Raw genomic sequence first — 3,549 nt, forward strand, 5'->3', positions numbered from 1 at the left:
CCTTGACCAGAAAAAATCAAGAGGTGTTAAACGCGGAAATTTTGCCGCCCATTCCCCGGTCTGTGCAATTTTATTTAGATTTTTTATCAAACAGTTGAACGTTGTTCAATATGTAAATCTTCCATAAATAAAAGACCGGTCAAGAGTGCTGTGAAAATAAATATTTAGCGAAGTGACAAACCACTGTGACGACAAGTCACAACTAAATTTGTGATAAGGAAATCTTTACCAGATTTTTAATTCGAACAGAAAGGAAAAATGAAAAAAAACAGAAAAAAAGCGGAAGGAGAAAAGGTTAAAAGGTGGTTAGAACAACAGAACGAAGAAAATATGAACTGTTTCATTTTTACCACAAATTGGGGGTTACTTTGCGAAAACCGTAACCAAGCGCCGTTTCCGGCGTCCTTTCGAAGTTATGTGATCGCGCCCTTTTGCCTTTTTTGATCGTTTCGAGATTCGGTTTCCCAAATAAAGCTGCGTGGCTAATCACCCCCTCGACCATCGTTGGTCCCGGAAATATTATTTTAACGTTCGCCTAACGAGTGTATTTATTTAAGTCGGCGAGAGCACTTGAACAAGCAAGTCGAACAATGCAACGATAATAATACAATAGAGAAAAATCATCCCCGCTCCGAGTTATATCTTGGAAATCAGTGAGAATCTGCCCCGTTTTCTCATACTTATCCCCGTCAGGTACGGTTATCTATCATCGCGCACCCCTATGCGTTCAAGGGGTGAGTGAATTCGGTGCAACGGCAGCCTCCCCTGGACCTGCATTCACCTGCTACGCCCCATTTCCGTGGGGAGATTCGAGCTGATCAGAATTCATGAAAAAAAAACTGTCAACCTGCCCGAAGGGTGTAATGATATTTTAATAAAGACCGGTCAAGTTTTGGTATTCATGAAGGATTAACACGGAATCATAAATACGAAACTCGCCTTGTTGATAAATGACCTCTGGTCAGAGGATTAAAACGGAATGACAATGTAATAAGCACGAAACGAATTCAAGTGTCAGGGCGGTTTCACCCTATATAGCCTGTTTCCTGTTTGTTTCAGGTTTTCGGACATCTTGAATTCCCGTTTCGGGGTGCCTTTCGACTCGTGGAACACTGAATTACGTCTTGTTTGCAATTGTAAACTACGCTTTATAACTTGTTTTGACGGGGTGCACGAAAACCGGACCGCGGCGCTCCAATTTCCGAAAAGAAATACTTTCGCACTTTCCGCCCCTTCGAATCGCGCGCCAGATTCAATTAGGCATATCGACAAATTGCTCCAGATAAAATCTATCCCTTGATCAATGCACAGGGGTGAAGTGGTCAGCGAGGGTCGTTTAATTTATTCAGAGCCGAACCACCCATCCCGCTCCCGCGCTACAAATAATATTTCCGTTCGGTTCGCACATAATTACGGGGTGCGATGATTATTAATGGCGGGGCGGGGGCGTCGACCCGAGATTTTTCGCCTCTTAAAACGCTCGCCGTTTGTCCCCTTTGAATATTTGAGCGCGTCACTCAACTCCCGTCTGAATAATGAAATAAAAAGATTGAGCATACGTGTACCTGGTCAATCGGAAGTGTCCGTTCGGACTTGATTAGGGTTGCATTTAAAATGTTGTAACTGTATACGGAAGGGCCACCAGAATTGGCGATTGTTACAGCTGACGGCACGATATAGATACGATAACCCTTCTCAAGATCTGCTTTATTTTTGGTTAATTCGACCATTGTGTCCACTACCGGGTCCACCGGGAGCGCCGGACACTGTGAGAAAATCCGAAGGAAACGCGGGGGTCCCGGAGCGCCAACCGGAAAATGCAACTCGTCCACGATTCCTCTTCTTTTTCTTGGGGGGGCACAACTCGCGCGGCGACTCATTAAATTTGTAAGTTTGAAAGTTTAATGCCGATTTCGAACGCATTTAAAAAACAACAAAAGTCAACCCTCGTTATCTCAGTGACAACGTGCACAGATCAAATTTTTATTTCTTATGCCCGAAAACAACTTTCTGTCATTTACGCTCCCGTTAATCTGGAATCGACAAATTTATTTTTGGTTTTCCAGAGTCACTCTGTTTCCCACAGACACCGACGTCGCAAACAAATAACAATACGGAAGTCCCGCCATCAATTGTAGGAAGTGTGGGGTAGATCAGGGTTCAAAGGTGAAACGAAAACGCACATGCTGTTACCTGCGTCGTAGTGGTCAAGCTTTAGGGGTGGTCCCGGCCCAACCCTTCTTCGGACACTTACATGATTTAAAGGTCGCTAAAAAGTGTTACATACGTTTTAAATTACAATTTGAATGGCTGTCGACCGGCCTACTAAATTTGTAGATTTTATTTCAGGGGGGTGCTCACCACCTATAATGACCGGTGGACGTTATAAATTAAAACGGCCCTATTATAATGTTATAGTGAATTTATTCCGGTGAAGGGTACATTTTTTATCTTTTTCGAGTGACAGGACACGCAATTGAGGGACCATCTTAAGCTATTGCCTCAGGAAAGTCCCAAAACGTTATTCGAACAAACCGTTTCTTAACCTGAAACATTGCAAAAAAGTAGGGTTATGTTGCCCACAACAAAACAAACTCACGAGTCGACCGCTAACTGAAAATAAATTGCAACTAAATAGATCGAAATAAAAACTTGTTCTGATCGATGTGATAGTGATAGTGATTAGCAGATTTATCACAAAAAATTAATCGGTAATTGACGATGACAATTGACTGACAAATGACAGATAAAGCTGCAATCACGCTAACATTTCTTATCGAGGTCTTTTCATTATTTTTTTTAATTAGGTTCGGTGTTATATTAAAATAAAATTGGAAGGCGACAGTAGAATGGAAGAGGAAAGAAGTGACGTTTGAATGCATAGAGGACTGGGCCGAAGAAAATGCTATTACCAAAGTGTGGCGCAAATCTTAGAACTTTCTGTTTTCTATTTACCACAAGCTTCTCAGCATTGTAGTGGTGATAAGAATGAATTTATTGTGAGATAAATGTGAATCGACGATCGAAGGGAATCGATTAAAATCGGGTGGCAAGTGAAGGGTGACAGGTAAAGTGTCGTTCACAGTGGTTTTCCTCTCGGACGCCATTTTGCTGAAGACGTCGGTCCCCGGATCGATTATTATCGTCGTACGAATCAGATCGAACGCGATAAATGATGTTCAGATGAGAAATCACGATCGATCTGATCCGAAGCACCGGCGATATTGAATAAAATATAGATCAGCGGTGTCGAAGCAACAAGAAAGGGAGCCCAACACAAGAGGAGCATTTCTGCTGTAACAATAGTGCAGTTGGGGTCCGACCTAGAAACAAGAGATGTTGCTTGAGTTCTCAGGGTGTCAGACGGGCGCATCCATCATCATCAACAATGCAACGTTGCACCCTCTTCGTCGAATAAAAGGAATTCGGCAATTTGGTCCGAGGGAATTTATCGATTGCCGATGTAATTTTCGTATAATCCGCATGTTCTTCCGCACAAGAACATGACGGAGGGAATGTTGTGGAGTTTTCCGCGATCCAATAAATAAT

General features: G+C 42.7%; 1 long non-coding RNA gene across 1 annotated transcript; it reads right to left on the bottom strand.

Moving 5' to 3' along the window:
• Window positions 1-2,404: 2,404 nt before the first annotated feature.
• LOC138130248 (uncharacterized) lies at window positions 2,405-2,728 on the bottom strand. Its single transcript, XR_011159536.1, has 2 exons — window positions 2,600-2,728; window positions 2,405-2,546 (listed from the first exon to the last, which is right to left on the bottom strand). It is a non-coding gene; the product is annotated as an uncharacterized lncRNA (long non-coding RNA).
• Between the last annotated feature and the right edge of the window lie 821 nt (window positions 2,729-3,549).

This window comes from Tenebrio molitor, chromosome 5 (assembly GCF_963966145.1).
Source record: "Tenebrio molitor chromosome 5, icTenMoli1.1, whole genome shotgun sequence".
Classification (NCBI taxonomy): Eukaryota; Metazoa; Arthropoda; class Insecta; order Coleoptera; family Tenebrionidae; genus Tenebrio; species Tenebrio molitor.